The 16,826-nt window shown below is 38.7% G+C and overlaps 1 long non-coding RNA gene across 1 annotated transcript in view; it reads right to left on the reverse strand.

Annotated features, from left to right (window-relative positions):
- Window positions 1–16,826, reverse strand: part of LOC116270563 — a 31,291-nt gene that overhangs the window by 7,942 nt on the left and 6,523 nt on the right. Inside the window, exon 3 of the long non-coding RNA XR_004178669.1 lies at window positions 1,705–1,799. This is a non-coding gene — a long non-coding RNA (uncharacterized LOC116270563). The remainder of the gene's footprint in view (window positions 1–1,704; window positions 1,800–16,826) is intronic.

A 16,826-nucleotide genomic window follows, 5' to 3' on the forward strand; every position in this document is an offset into this window, starting at 1 on the left:
AGCAATAAATAATGTATGGTCTGTTTATTCTACATTGACCCTTGTGTGTGGGCTTTAAAAATGATTATGAAGAGTAATAAACCACTCGGAAAATGATTGTGACAACATGAAATGAGAAAGACTTGTAGTAATCAATGTAAGACTATAAGATGTCCATTATGTTAATATGGTTATAACTAAACAATGTACATAGTACTTCCTCTGAACTAGGTGCTGTTCTAAGCATTGTGTATTACTTAATTATCATAGAGAAATTATCCTGTAAGTAGTTGTCATCGTTATTCTCATTTTACATCTGAAGGAATTGGGCTACAGATAGACTAAGGTCAAAGTCTAACAACAGTAAATGAAGAGCAAGGATTTGAAATCAGGCAATCTAGCTTCAGAGTGTACATGTAGAACTAAAGTTCTATTCATTGCACCAACAAATTCCAGGAGAGATCAAAATGATAATAATGGTACTGTTTGTATGGCAGAATCACAGGAGAGAGGTATCATCCTATGTACCCCAAAAGGATTTTGACCTCATTTGCAATCACACTCAATAAAGCAAAAGGGGGAAATTACCCTTCTAGAATGGAACCCTTCCAGGCACATTTGTTTGGGTTATGATATGGTTTGGCTGTGTGTTCCCATCCAAATCTCATCTTGAATTGTAATTCCCATGTGTCAAGAGAGAGACATGGTGGGGGTGATCAGATCTTACGGGTGGTTTTTCCCATGCTGTTCTCGTGATTGTGAGTGAGTTCTCATGAGACCTAATGGTTTTATAAGGGGCTCTTCCCCCTTCACTCGCTCGCTGTCTGTCACCTGCCACCATGTAAGATGTGTCTTTGCTTCTCTTTCACCTTATGCCATGATATTAAGGTTCCTGAGGCCTTCCCAGCCTTGTGGAACTGTGAGTCAATTAAACCTCTTTCCTTTATAGATTGCCAGTCTTGTGCATGTCTTTATAGCAGTGTAAGAATGGACTAATACTGGCTACTTCCCTCAACTTCTCCTTTTTCCTTTCCCATGCCTCTCTGAAAGCCACTACATCTTAGCACTCCATAATAATTCAGAATAGAATTATTTTGAATATGAGAGTTTCACTGGTAAAAATTACAAAATTGACTATAAAGTTAGGACACTGGTTTTCCAAATTACATGTCCCTGAAACACACTTTTCACATGGCTTCCAGGGTTTCACATTCTTTGGACTTCTTCTTACCTCACAGAATCTTTCCTAGTGTCTTTGTTGTTTTTTTTGTTTTTTGTTTTTTTAATTTATTTATTTTTTATTATTAAGTTCTAGGGTACATGTGCATAACGTGCAGGTTTGTTACATATGTATACTTGTGCCATGTTGGTGTGCTGCACCCATCAACTCCTCAGCACCCATCAACTCGTCATTTACATTTTGGTTGCTTCTTTCATCCTGACTTTTAAATGGTGGAGTGCCTCAGGACTCAGTGCTTGTTCCTGCCCTCTATCTGTACTCATCCCACCACATCAGTCTGATGAAATAGATTACCATCCAAATGTAAATGACTCCCAAACTAACACTTGTGGTTCAAAGTGCTCCTCAGGGTTATGGACTTGGATAGACAATTACCTCCTTGACATTTCCACTTGCACATGTAATGGTTATTTCAAGCATAACATGTGTAAAATAGATATTTGATCTCTTTTCCTCATTTCAAAATAGTATCACCATTTATTTACCTAGCTGCTCTTCTCTCTACCTGGAACACCTTTGCTCCAAATCTTTGTGACTCAGTCCACATACAGGTGGCCCTCCATATTCATGGGCTCTGTATCTGCAAATTGAAAATATTTGAGGGAAAAATAATACAACAAAAATGGACAAATAAAAAATACACTATAGCAACTATTTACATAGCATTTGCATTGTATTAGGTATAAGCAATCTAGATAAGATTTAAAGTATACAGGAGGATGTGCATATATGTACATGCAAATACTTTGCCATTTTATATCAAGAGACTTGAGCATCAGAGATGTGCATAGGTTACATGCAAATACTATGCTGTTTTATATCAGAGACTTGACATGGATTTTGGTGCCTAAGGAGTTCCTAAAACCAGTCCCCTGCAGATACTGAGGATGGCTCTATTCTTTCAGGTTCTGCTCAGATACAAGCTCATCAAAGAGGTGCACCTTGAACATTTGCTCTATTGATAAATAAATTTCGACTCCTGTCATTCTCTCTTCTCTTATTCTGCCTTATTTTTGTTATATCTCATAATTTTCTAACACTGCTCATTTATTTTTTTATTTGTGTATCACCTATTTCCCTCAATGGAATATAAGCTTTATGAGGGCAAGATGAGTTTGCTTTGTTCAGTACTGCAGTGCCTGGCACATAGTAGGTGGTCAGTAAGTACTTGTCAAGTGTGACTAAGTGAATGACTCTCATTACCTTGTATCATAACTTAGTTTCTTTGTTGAGTTTCATGTCTTTTAATAGTTCACTATATCATTTAATCAATTCAATTTAAACTTCTCAGGTCAAATGATCTGAGTAATTTATCAGCTTAAATTCTATTTCAGACTTGTGGGCAGGATCCGCCCACCAGCCTGCACTAGTCCTAGCCTGGTTTCTTGAGACCTAGTTCCTTTCTTCTTTTTTCCTTTCTTACTGCCTTTCTTCACCCATCACTATTTTACCCTCTTCTTTCCCATTTCTAGGTTTGTTTCTTTTTGCAGTATCCTAGGCTTCACTGTGATACCCAGATGCATATGGTGACTTTCAGCATTGCCTTCTTTTTTTGTGTTGCATTTTTCTTTGTGAATGTATGATTTTCATGCTACCTCTCACTTTCTCTTCATCTAAATATACTCAAGAATCCTTTCTCATATTGAAACATTGAATTTTCAAAGCAACTTCAAATATATTCTGTATCCTACATTACATTTTACACAGCTATCTCCAACTTTCTTTCCTACTGTTTGTCCCCATAAATCACCTTGGGGATGAAGCTGTTTTCTAATTTCTGAGTTTTGTGTGTCCAACTGACATTCTGTGAAGCTGAAAGGACGGGAAATATTTTACTTGAAGAAAAGAAATAGGTAGTTGTTGTAATCTAAATAATGGCTTTACAAGATATTCACTTCCTAAACCAGGATAGCAGAGAAGTCAACTTGACCGTGAAAAGCTACAGAATGCCAGCAGCTACCAATAGCTGGAAGAGGCAAGGAATGGAATCTTCCTTGCAAATCATAAGACAGTATAATAATGTCTGAAATTTGCTGAAAGAAAAATAAATTGGTCAACCTAGAAATTTATATCCAGCAAACTTTTTTTAAGTGAAGGAAAATAAAGACATTTCAAACAAAAGCTGAGAATATTCATTCCCATCAAACCTATACTATAAGAAATATTAAAGAAAGATCTTTAGGCTGAAAGAAAATAATATCAGTTGAAAACTTGTCTCTACAAAACGAAAAAGGACCCAAAATGGTAAATTTTGTAGCTAAAGGGAAAATACATTTTTTCATTAAAATTTTTTTTCATTTAGAGGGATCAAGATGGCTGAGTAGACACAGGTAGTGTGTTCCTTCTCCATAGGGAAGAACCAGAATAATAAGTGTATACATTTTGAACAGATCATCTAGGAGAGAACACTTGAGCTCATCAGAGTTGAGACAGGAAGTGCCAGAAGTAAATAAGGAGGGGGTTTGAGGCAGCCTCCCCAGCTGGAAACTGACAGCACCAAGAGAGGCTCCTTGACACAGGGAGAGAGTAAGAGAGAAATCCCCAGAGCTCTGAAATGAGTTTGTATGATCTTTGCTACAGGAGAAACCCTCAACCCACTAGGGCCTCATGCCTGACATACAGAGCTGCCTAAATATTGCAGAGACGTTGCTGCATAAAGGGAATCCACACAGAATCCCACAGGCATCCGAGCCTGGAGCATCCTCAGCTGGGCACTATTTTCAGAACGTAGATACTGGGAATCTGCAGACAGAGCTTCAGCTGCTGCATTGCTCCAGTAAAGAAAAGGTGAGAACCTCCTAGGTTGCCTGTACAACCCTAGGAGGATACTTGCTACCCTGCAAGGGGCTGCTGCTGAGACCGAGACATGAGTGAACTGCATCTCACATAGATTTTTGCCCATGCTTCGTGCCTGGATGGTGCCACAACTCTGGCCCCAGGTTAAGATGCTATTTTGAGAGGCTAATGCTGGACTTCACCCCACCCTTGGCCCAAGTTTGTGCTGATGCAGTTGCAGCTGCCACCCAGCCAAAGAGGGACAGAGAGGCCAGGCCATCCTATGCATATAGTGGACAATACCCACTATTCTGCAATGAGCTGCTGTGAGACTGAGACACAGCTGGACTGCATTCCCCACAGCTTCTTGCCCATGCTTCTTGCTCAGACAGTGCCTCATCCTACCTGGTTGCAGGCCCAAAGTATCATTTTTGAGATTGTAATGCTGAGCCCTGCCCCACCTTTGGCTTGAGTTTTGCCTAATGTGGCTTCAGCTGCCACCCAGCTAAGGAAGGGAAGGGAAGCCAGGTTCTCCTACGCCTGCCTAGGATAATGCCCAACACTCTGCTACAGGCTGTAGTGAGACTGAGACACAAGTGGACCACACTCCTCCAGATTCTTGCCCATACTGCTTGTCTGAGAGGGGCCCAACCTCTGCAGTTGCAAGTCCACAGTGGGCAAAGACATGCAGCCAGGAACAGTTTTGTGACCCGGAACTGGTCTCCATGTGTCATTACTGGGTGGCCCAGCCTGTTCCCTTGGTCAGTTGGGGGACAGTGCTCCACTAGCTCTGAAGAGCAGGAGAGAGGCAGACCCCATTCCCCTGGAAAGCTAACCCTCAATACAGACTGGCCCTAAGGGAGTGCAGAATGCAGCCCACCAAAGTCCCCCCCATGGGTCAAAGGAAACATGAATGCAGTGCCAGCCACTGAAGGCAGCACCACCAAAGTCCAGGAATGGACGTGGAGAGGGGTTCATCTCTAGCCCCCCCAACCCCCGTTCTCAGTGTGCTGTTGCAGGCTCAGCAGGGACATTCCCCATTTGGGCCTGGGGAACATGGGCTGAAAAATTCTGCTTTGCAGGCTTCTCCAGTGGCTCCTCTCCCTCTCAAGGTGAATACATGCCAGAAGAGGGCACTTTTCACAATTCTTTGTTGGCTCCACCCCTTCCCCTACCTGCTGGCTTTTATTCTTAAGCACCATCTATTGGAATACAGCATAAAATATACTGCCAAATAAACTTACATCATTATAAAAAGCAATATCTGAAAGAGTCATTGCATAAACATAGCTGCTACCAAGTAACCTTTACAGGTCCTTGGCACCCTAAAAGCACCCAGAAGTAAAGCCAATTGATTAGACACAATATACATAACAGCCATAACCCCAAGGGAAAGAAGAATTTAAAAATCAAGAAGCTCCATCCAAACAATAGCAAATTTTAAAAAACAAAAGAAATATCATCTCTCTCAGATGAGAAGGAAGCAGCGCAAAAACTCTGGCAATACAAAAAGCTAGAGTGTTTTGTCACCTCCACAGGATTCCACTAGCTCCCCAGCAATGTATAAACCTGAATGAAATGTGTGAAATGATAGATACAGAATTCACAATATGGATGAAAAAGAAATTTAGTGAGATCCAATAGAAAGTTGAACAGAAAGAAGCCAGAAAAATGAACCAAGATTTGAAAGACAAAGTAGCTATATTAAATAACCAAACAGAACTATTGGAATTGAAAATTTCCCTATAGGAATTTCAAAATATAATAGGAAACCTTAACAACAGACTAGACCAAGCAGAATAAAGAATTTCAGAGCTTGCAGACTAGTCCTTTGAATCAACCCACTCAAGACAAAAATATGAAAAAGAGAATTTAGAAAATAAAGCCTTCAAGAAATATGGGATTATATAGAGCCACCAAGTCTACAACTTATTGGCATTCCTGAGAGAGAAGGGACAGTAAGCAATTTAGAAAACATATTAGAGGACATAATTCAGGAAAATTTCCCTCAATGTTGCTAAAGAGGTTAACATGCAGATTTAAAAAAAAAAAAATCCAAAGAACTCCTATGAGATACTATACAAGATGACAATCCCCAGGAACATAGTCATCAGATGATCCCAGGTCAATGCAAAAGAAAAAGCCTTAAAGGCAGCTGGAGAAAAGGATCAGGTCACTTACAAAGGGAACCCCCTCAGACCAACAGCATACTTCTCAGCAGAAACCTTAAAAGCCAAAGATTGGGGGCCCATTTTTAGCATTCTTGTAGAAATGCCAGCAAAGAATTTCATATCCTGCCAATTTAAGCTTCATGAATGAAAGAGAAACAGTCTTTCCCAGATAGACAATTGCTATAGGAATTTGTCACCACCAGACCAGACCTACAACAGATACTTAAGGGAGTTCTAAATGTGGAAATGAAAGAGCAATACTTGCTACTACAAAAGCATGCACAAGCACATAGCCCAAAGAGTGCATAAGGCAACTACACAATAGAGACTACAAAGAAACTAGCTAATCTTATGACAAGAATAAAACTTCACATATCAATATTAACCTTGAATGTAAATAACCAAAGCATTCCTCTTAAAAGACATAGAGAAGACATCCTTCTGCTGTCTTCAAGAGACCCATCTCATATGTAATGACGCCCATTGGCTCAAAGTGAAGGGATGGAGAAAGAACTATCATGCAAATGCAAGTGGAACACGAGAAAGAGCAAGCATCACTATTTTGTATCAGATACAATAGACTTTAAACCAAGAATAGTTTAAAAAAAAAAAAAGACAAAGGGCATTACATAATGATAAAAGGTTCAATTCAACAAGAAGACTTAACTATCCTAATATATACACACTCAACATTGGAGTACCCATATTTATAAACCATTTACTTCAAGACTTAAGAAAGGACTATCGACCCCACAATAATAGTGGGGAACTTCAATACCCCACTGACAGCATTAGATAGATAATAGAGGCAGAAAACTAAGAGAAATTTGTAACTTAAATATGACACTTGACCAATTGGACCTAATAGATATCTACAGAACATTCTCCCAACACATTCTTCTCATCTACACAGGGAACATACTCCAAAATTGACCACATGCTTTGTCATAAAGAAAGTATCAGTAAATTTTTAAAAATGAAATTATACTATGCATATTCTTGGACCACGGTGGAGTAAAAATAAAAATCAACACCAAGAGGAACTTTCAAAACCACATAAACATGTGGAAACTGAACAACTTGCTCCTATATGACTTTTAGGTACACAACAAAATAAAGGCAGAAGTCAAAAAATTATTTAAAACAAATGAAAATAGAGGCACAATATACCAAAACCTCTAAGATGACCAGAGATTGGAGTGCTGACTCTGGACGGGGGAAGGGACCCAACAGCCAAAATTGAGTAATGAGAGTGGACAGTGCCCCAACTGTAGGCAAAAGCAATCTTGAAAGCTTATAGCACTAAATGCATCACTATAGCATCAATAATATAGAAATATTCCAAATTAACAACACAACCTTTTACCTAAAGAAACCAGAAAAACAACAAATTAAACCCAAAGCTAGAGAAAGGAACAAGATAACTCAGAGCAGAACCAAATGAAATTGAGATCCAAAATCAAAACAAGGGATAAATGAAGTAAAAAGTTGGGTCTTTGAAAGGATAAACAAAATTGATAGACTGATAAACAGATTAACAAGGAAAAAGAGAGAAGATCCAAATAAGCACAATCAGAAATGACCGAGATGACATTACAGCCAATTTCATGGAAATAAAAATCCTCAGAGACTACTAAGAACATCTCTATGCACACAGACTAGAAAATCTAGAGGAAATTGGCACATTCTGGAAACACATAACCCCTCAAGATTGAGCCAGGAAGAAACTGAAACCCTGAGCAGACAAATATCAGGTTTGAAAATTGAATCAACAATAAAAAAAAAAAAAAAAAACTACCAACCAAAAAAAGCCCTGGACCAGATGGATTCACAGCTAAATTCTTCCAGATATATAAAGATGAGCTGGTACCAGTCCTACTGAAACTATTTCAAAAAAATTGAGGAGGAGGAACTCTTCTCTAACTCATTCTATGAAACCAGTATCATCTTTATGCCAAAAATCTGTCAAAGGTACAAGAAAACTACAAGCCAGTAACCCTGATGAACGTAGACACAAAAATCCTCAACAAAATACCAGCAAACTAAATCCAGCAGCATATCAAAAAGTTAATGTACCATGATCAATTAAACTTTTTTTCACAGAATGCAAAGGTGGTTCAACATAGGCAACTCAGTAAATGTGATTCATCAAATAGAATTAAAAATAAAAACCACACGATCATCTCCATAGACACAGAAAAACTTTTGATAAAATCCAACATCCTTTCACAATAAAAGCTATCAACAAGCTAAGCATTAAAGGAAGATACCTCAAAATAATAAGAGTCATCTGTGACAAACTCATGGCCAACATCATACTGAAGGGGCAAAAGCTAGAAACATTCTCCTTAACAACTGATATAAGACAAGAATGTCTACTCTCACCACTCTTATTCGACACAGTACTGGAGGAGGTCCCAGCCAGAGGAATCAGGCAAGAGAGAAAAATAAAAGACATCCAAGGGAAAGTCATATTATCTCTCTTCATTGATGATATGATTCTATACCTAGAAAACCCTAAAGATTCCACCAAAATACTCCTTTTCCTGATAAATGACTTCAGTAGAACCTCAGGATACAAAATCAACGTACTAAAACTAGTGGAATTTCTACATATAATAACATTCAAGCTGAGAGTCAAATCAAAAACACACTCCCACTTACAATAGCCACACACAATAAAATACCTAAGACTACATCTAACCACAGAGGTGAAAGCTCTCTATGAGGAAAACTGTAAACCCTGCTGAAAGAAATCATAGATGACACAAACAAATGGGAAAACATCCCATGCTCATGGGTTGAAAACATCAATATTGTTAAAATGTCCATACTATACGATGGAATCTCCAGATTCAAAGCTATTTCTATCAGATTACCAAGACAATCCTTCACAGAATTAGAAAACTATTCTAAAATTTATATGGAACTGAAAAAGAGCCTGAATAGCCAAAGCAATTTTAAGCAAAAAAATAAAGCCAGAGGCATCACATTACCCAACTTCAAACAATACTACAAGGCTTACCTTAACCAAAGAGCATGGTACTGGTACAAATATAGACACATGGAGCAATGGAACAGAATAGAGACCCCTGAAATAAAGCCACACATTTATAATCAGCTGATTTTTGAACAAAGTTGACAAAAGTAAACAATGCAGAAAGGACACCCTATTTATTAAATGGTGCTGAGAAAACTGGCTAACCACTTGCAGAAGAATGAAACCGCAGGATACCTATTCTTTTCAAATGCATATGGAATAGTCATTAAGATAGAGCACATGCTGAGACATAATACAAGTTTCAATAAATTTAAAATATTTGAAACCTTTCAGAATATGCTTGTAATCTAATTAGAATTAGATTAGAAGTCAATAACAAAATAACATCTGAAAAATTACCAAATATTTCATTCATATGAAATTCTAGAAAGGCAGAACTAATCTCTCGTGATACAAGCAGATCAGTGTTTGAGTTATGGTGGGTGTCAGAGATTAATCATGAGTGGTATGTGTCAACTTTTTTCAGGTTATGAAAAAATTATTTTTATTTTAGTGATATTTTCATGGGTATATACATCTGTTAAAGCTCACTGAACTGTATACTTGAATGAGCATTTTTTATTGAATGTAAATTAAACCTAAAAATTTATTTTTAATCAAATGACTTAAAGAATGGGACGAAACTAAAACAGAAGGTTGTAGAATGGAGAATGAAAACAACAAAAAAGAGACTTTTCAGTGGAGGAATGGTAGGTGAGAGAACACTTGCAAAGTAACTTTGACCTATAATACATCTGTTAAGTGAGAAAAGTAGTTGGGTGTAAGAGAAAGTAAAGAGGATTTGAACATCTGTTACACAGAGCATACTAGAAAATGCAACACGAATGAAGTGATTGCCAACTGAAATCAGAGAGCAAGAATACTGAATGTGTCGAGTGTTCTTATTTCCCTTGCTTTCTCTCACTGTGGTTTGTGGCCCAGAGAACATGAAGAGCAGAAGTTACTAAGGATTAGGGATTACAGAAGTGCATATGACTAACAAGGAATGTATAGTGTTAGGAAAAGCAATGCAGATATGGCTAAAAAATTTGAACAGAAAACGTAATGGATGGGGAAGAGGTAGGAACGGTAAGGTTGGTTGGCATGAAGAAGAGGTTGAGCATGTATGTAAGATAGGAAAAGATGATAGATAAGAATAATCTGAACTAGGAAAAGTTTTCTATGATCAGTTATATATTATGTGACACGATCTTACCAAGTTAGTAAACTATCACTACTGGCAAGCTACTAAGCTACTTACCAAATAGTAAGCTATTACTAGCAATGGCAGGTAGCCAAAGCTGAAAATATAAAACACCTCTGTCAGTCATAGGCTTAGAAAAAGTTCCTGTCCTTTCTGTAGGAAATAACTCAATAAACATCAACCTTATCAACTTTTAGCTCTGACACTGTTTTATATTCTCCTTAACTTATGGCTGTTAGCGACAATTTATTTTCAAGACAACTTTGTGCCCTGTCTCCCAGTTTAACATGGACCTTTCAGTCGGTAATGCAGAGGATCCTCTAGGGTATAACTCCACAAGGCAGAAGACAAGTTTACTGTGGACAAAAAAATGGGCTAGAATGTCTTCAGCCTCTCAGGCCCTTAATAGGGCTGATGATGTATGACTCTACTGGAGAAAAGGAAGACAAAGAGGTTTCAGATCATCAATAAAGCAGCTGACTCTGAAGAAACAGCTGGAAATCATATTTAAAGTCAATCTTCAATGAATTTGAAAAAAAATGCACATAAAAGTCATTACCTGCCTCGTTTGGATATATCAGACCTATGAATATTTATGTAGAAACAAGAGCTTATAATTATCACAAAAAGAAAATGAACACTACTTTTCCCATTTAGAAAAATATGAAAGGCAAATTTTAAATGAAAGTTCTCTTGGAGCATTTGATACGTCATGAACTATCAAGACCATGACTATTTTTTAATAGCTTTTGAAATATTTCTTGAAAACGTCTCTCTTCTTTTCTCCATTCTTATTATTTATTCCTTAGTTTCAACCTTAGTATATTTATTATTCTCAGTTGCTTTTATAAGGCCTTAACTTTTATCAAATTTGTAAAATAACAGAACAGAATTTTGATGTCATTCGAATGCCTCACCTAGTACTATGACATAGTAAACACACAACTAATACGACTGCACTTGGATTCAAAGATTCTTCAATGGTGGAGAATAGAAAAGCTATAGGGCAGGATTTCTAGTCTGCACAGAGCTGAGCACAGAGGAGCAGTGCTGTGTCAAGGGCAAGACTCTCACAAGTGGCTGGAGCAGAGAGGAAAGACTGTTCCCCTAGAACCTAAGTAGCCAGTTTTTCAGGCCCAAAGGATCCCTCTGTTGCTAAATCAGGGATCAAACCTTAAATAGGTTAATTTTTTCCTTATGTGAACATACAAGGGTAAGGAGACTTACCATTCTCATCAAAAGGAGATGGAAAAGGGACACAGAGTTCTGACATCTGCATAAGCTACCTAGCTACCTGCAATCTAGCTGATACAACAGCTATCTTTAATTTTTAGTAAAGGAGCTCAAGTAAGTTGCCCTAGATGAAAAAACCAATAAGGAGAAGCTTAAATAGCTTGCCCAAAATGACACAGCTAGTACAGGGCAATGCTTAAGTAACTTCCTGAAGTTACACAGGTCGTGAGAGGTGGAATTACTAGGTTGTTCAGCACCACACTTTTCTCCTCTCTACCTCAATGGTTCCTGGCCCTGTGTGGGGGTCTCCTAGTGGATAAATTGGCCCTCTTCCATTTACATTTGTCTTATCCTTATATCTTCAAAGTGCTTCATAAGACAAAAAGAACCTGCCCTTCATAGACTGCCTCCCACTGCAGCAAGTCTAGCACTGAGGAGCCCTAAGACTAGAATGCCAGCTTCCTAGGGGGAGGATAGATAGGAAAGGCTCCTGAGACCTGGGGCCTGGTTGAAGGAAGAAATAGGTTCAAGATTAAGAGGAGGTGAGTGATACACTTGGCTCAGACATAAAATATAATGCCCACCAAAAAACTCAGTCATCAATCTGAATAATATTTACTGAAGTGATTTTTAAAATCACAATGTGAGAAACCCATGAAGAACAAAATATCAAACTTGTAAATAAAGATAGGATCTGGCAGGGCCAATGTTATGGTGAGGCAAGTGAGGTTGAGTCATATAAATGAAGGGCTGGACCCTATCTTAATTTTAAACTGCTGAAATTGTATTCGTCATAGTTTTTTTTGTTTGTTTTTGTTTTTGGTTTTTTTTTTTTTTTGGCATTTTGATTGTTAAAATATTGCATTATTTATCTTGATTACTGCATTTTGGCATTCTCATAAATTTTGTGCCTGAGCTGAGTGCCTCACTCACTTCATTCTAACATTGGCTTTAGGGTGAAGACTGGGGAACCAGTCTGAACCTGACAAATAGTTTGGGCCTCACAAAAGAAAGGAGAAAGGTGGGAGCCTCACTAAGAATTTCATGCCAGGCTCCTCTTGGTACATCATTTTGTTTATTCCTGACAGCCACCCTCCAAGGCAGCTATTAGTATTATCATTTATATAGGAAACTGAGTGCCAGTATTACAAGCGTAGGAAGTGACTGAGCTGGGTTTCAGCCAAGGCCTGTCTGCCTCTAGAGCCTGGCAATTCCCACTACTGGCTGATACGTGCGTAATAGTTTATAACCAAAATTCTTGACATTTTCTCCACCTTTCAAGTCACAAGCTCCACCACATGAAGACAGAAATCAAAATGGGAAATTTCATTTGCTTGTCCGCTCTTGAAGCTGCCTGAAATTTTAAACCATAACTCTCCTGACGTCCTTAAAATACTATTCTTCCCAAGTTATTCATATTTTACTTCAGACAGGAAAAGTGTGAATACAATGCACCCATTTTACATGTAGCGTTCATTACTATGTTTGATTGGTGCGCTGTCTGCTGCACCACAGCATATTTAGAACAGAACAGATCAGTTGGTTGAGGGGAATCAGTAACACTCTACACTTGTATTGTGGATCCAGTCAATTTGGATGGTCATCCAATCTTGGATGTGGTGAAAAGAGGGTGGGCTTAGGGTCTAAGTGAAATTGACTACCAGTGTGTGACTCTGAATCATTTATTTATATCTCTGAGGTTTTGGGTCCCCTTTTTATAAAAATTTTATTAAATAAGTTTTCATTTTTCCACAAAACTAAGATTGAAGGAAAGTCTGCCTTTCTTAAAGTCAACAAGGTCTACTGATAAAGAAGGTACCTTGTAATCTCTCCTTTCATGACAGAAATCCAGGCCTAGTCGATACTTTTTTCTATTATCAACTGTAATTAAGGCATAAGGCTCTCCCTGATATAATAAATGATTAAACCTCTCAATAAATAACTTCACATAGGCCTGGCTATGCTGATTACTTCATCACTGCCTTCTGCAATAGCCACTATTGCCATCTACAGCTTGGGCTCCTGTCCATAAGCTGAGTACAATTAACAAATGCATCATTGTCATCTTGTTTGTGTAAATGTTGTGAATAATAGCCATTTATTATCTAAGATGTCACCTTTTGGCTTTCACAAACTAAGATTTCATGAATTCATAGACCATGCGCAGTCTTTCAGGCAGAATTCATCAAATATCTCTTTGGAACCCTAATAGATTTGGGGGGCATAATTCTGTTTGTGTCATCTTTGCATGTTCAATGCCAAGTATAATGCCTGGCATATAATAGGTTCCACAACAGATAATAGTTGATCATTGATGGAAATCACTCAGATAGTTTATTTCATTTTGTCCCTGAAAAAATAAACACTGCAAACACTGGTCTTTCCAGAGTCTCACTGGATAAATATCTGTGCCCTTCACCAAATGGCCCATGAATTAGCACATCAGAATGAAGGGAAAGTATTAGGGACTAGAATAACTAGTAGATGATACTAATCAAGCTTTTGACTTATTGAATTAATTTAGATCAAAGACTGAACGAATCCTTGTCATTTAGCTCATTTTCTAATATTTCAGCATTTAATCTTTTGGGGAGATCTTCTTTGGAGGAATACATTCATTCAATAGATTGAATATTTATGAGTCAAATGTTTCAGGTTCTAGAGCCTCCAAAATGTCTGAGATATTATCTCTGTCTTTAAGGCTATCACAGGCTAATGGGTAATGTACACAGAGTTAAAGTGCAGTGCAAGTGCATAGAAACATGTCCCAGGAATAATACGGGCATAAAAGAGAAGTTATTCACTTTTATTTCCTGAGCCTAGGAATGTGTAGCAAAGAAGCTTCAAAGTGGTCTAAAGAATGAGTAGGAATTTTCCAGTCAGTACAAAACAGCACAATAAGCTTAGGGATTTTTTTTTTTTTTTTTTTTTTTTTGAAACGGAGTCTTGCTCTTGTCACCCAGGATGGAATGCAATGGCGCCATCTTGGCTTACTGCAATCTCCACCTCCCGGATTCAAGCGATTCTCTTGCCTCAGCCTCCTAAGTAGCTGGGATTATAGGCGCCTGCCACCACACCCGGCTAATTTTTATATTTTTATTAGAGATGGGGTTTCGCCATGTTGGCCAGGCTGGTCTCAAGCTGCCTAACCTCGTGCTCTGCCCACCTCAGCCTCCCAAATGCTGGGATTACAAGCATGAGCCACTGAGCCCAGCCAGGAGTTGTAACAGCTTCATAGGGTTGGAACACAGGATGCTTGGAGGGGGCAGGGGATGACGCAGCACGTTGAGTCAAGGACCAGATGATAGGAAGCCCTCTGTACCTGTTGAGTCTTGGCTTGGACCTCTTGGTCAGAGATTCTCAACAGTCCTGAGAAATACAGGATACCACTTGGCTCACATCCCAATTAGTATGAATGTGTCATCCAGAGTGATTAATCCCCTTAGTATATGTGATTTTGGTTTGGCCTTTTGCCCTGAGAATTTCAAACTTGGCTGTATGTTAGAATCCTATTGTGGGAGCTTTTGAAAAATACATATTCTACTCATCTATGTCACCCCCTCTAATCAGCTTACTGAACACAGCCCAGCAGTAATCCCTAAACTCATGTTTAGGGACTTCTGAAATGGGGAGACATTGACAGGAGTTAAACAGGGTTAAAACATCAAAGTAAATGTACCTTTATGTCATTTAATAAATGACACTCTGAAAAGGTCAGATTGATCACTGTGGGGAGGATGTTTGGGAAGGGAGATAAAGGGCACAGATGACCAAATGACAGGGATTCTTCAAATCACTGAAGTAGTTAGAGCTAGGTGTAAAGAGAATATGAGCTAAGTCAGTAGGGGGTGTAAAGGAGGAGCTAGAAATGGATAGCATTGGTAACTACGGAATCCATAAGACAGGTTGCATGAAACTGGATGAGTAAAGTGATGAACAGTGAAGAGTTTAGAATGATTCTAGATAGATCCTGGCTGGGGTTTCTGGAAAAGGAAAGAGATAAGTTCCAGGAGGTTTGGAGAAAGAAAAGCAACAAACTCAACTTGGGACATGATTAGAACTTAACGATTGTGGTTTATTCAAGATTTTATGCCTTGCAGGCAGCTGTATATCCCAGCCTGGAGCTGAGGAAGAAGGAAGGTCTCAGCTGAGGATGGGGATTTGGGACACATGTGTTGGGGAAAAAGCTGAGTGTTGGGAGGGAAACTGAGGTAGGGCTTGCTTAATGTCCTCTGGAATGTGTCTAGACTTGCTGGCTCCTTGCTTATAGCCCTCCTAGGCTCCTATTCCCATTATCTCAAGTAGCAGAACATGTTCCATATAAATGCTAAACCATCACAGCTGTAAATCGTGTGCTTAATGCAACATGTCCTTTTGACCTCCACGTTCTCAGCACCTGTTTCTTTGCTGATTACCCATAAATACCGTGGGCTCCCAGGGCTTGGGGCCTTCGCAGCCTCTACGATAGCTGCATGGCCTCTACGCCCCAGCACTTTTTCTCACTCTTTCCTCAACTTTGACTTCTGCTGGACTTGTCTCCATGACCTGGTGTTATGCTCTGATCACCCCAACAACATCTTTTGTTTAGGTAGAAGTCAGAAGTTAAGTTGGTAGGTGAGATGTCTCAAAGCAGAGACAGTGACAGAATACTGAGAAGTTAAGCCTAAAAGCATTAAGTTTTAAGAGGAGGGTTAAAAGAAAGTGTTAGCAAAGAAGACTGAGGGGCAGCCATAGAGATGGCAGGAAACCCAGGGAAGGACAAGCATGACAGAAGTTACCAAAGCCAGAAGAATTTCAAAAAGAAAATGCGGCAAGCATGGAAACATTTGAAAGACAAAATAATGAAATAACCATTGAGGAGGTCCTCACTAATTACGGTAAAGGCAAATTCAGTTTAGTAATTTTAAGAAAATTGAAGTCAACTTTCTGTGTGTTGAGAAATGTATTGTGGTGAAGGAGAGATAAGGAGTATAATTTTCAACAAGTTTGTAGAAGAGGAGATATGGGGTGTCAGCTTACTAGAAAAGGATGCATGGTTGAATGCACAAATGTGTCTGCTTTTAAGATTGGAGAGAAGTGGCAAAACTTGCTGAGTGGAAGATAGTTTAACGATTGGAAAGAAAGTATAGTTGACTCAAGAAGGGATGAGAATCTACAGAATGAGGAGTGGGGCTTGCTTTAGTT

Source organism: Papio anubis, chromosome 15, assembly GCF_008728515.1.
Source record: "Papio anubis isolate 15944 chromosome 15, Panubis1.0, whole genome shotgun sequence".
Taxonomy (NCBI): Eukaryota; Metazoa; Chordata; class Mammalia; order Primates; family Cercopithecidae; genus Papio; species Papio anubis.